The sequence below is a fragment of the Fringilla coelebs genome (assembly GCF_963513975.1).
Source record: "Fringilla coelebs genome assembly, chromosome: 1".
Taxonomy (NCBI): Eukaryota; Metazoa; Chordata; class Aves; order Passeriformes; family Fringillidae; genus Fringilla; species Fringilla coelebs.
In genome coordinates, this window is record NC_140028.1 from 52,759,616 (window position 1) to 52,759,885 (window position 270).

Genomic DNA, 270 nt, shown 5'->3' on the forward strand with positions numbered 1-270 from the left:
TGGTTAGAACTTCTTGCTTTGTCTGCCTGCTTACTTGTGTATGTAAGCACAGGGAAATACAGTCTCTCCACCTGCTCCTGGTGAGATGAGTGGATGGTGATGCCCATAAAGTTGTGTCAGGGTAAATGTATAATTTCAGTTAAATACATGTTGCAGGTTGCTCTTCTGATTTCTGAAAAGGGCAAGATGATACAAGTATACAATATCAAAGTAGTTACTAAAAAATTTTTATGAATATAGCACTTTAAAAAAGAGTAGTATGGTTCAGGG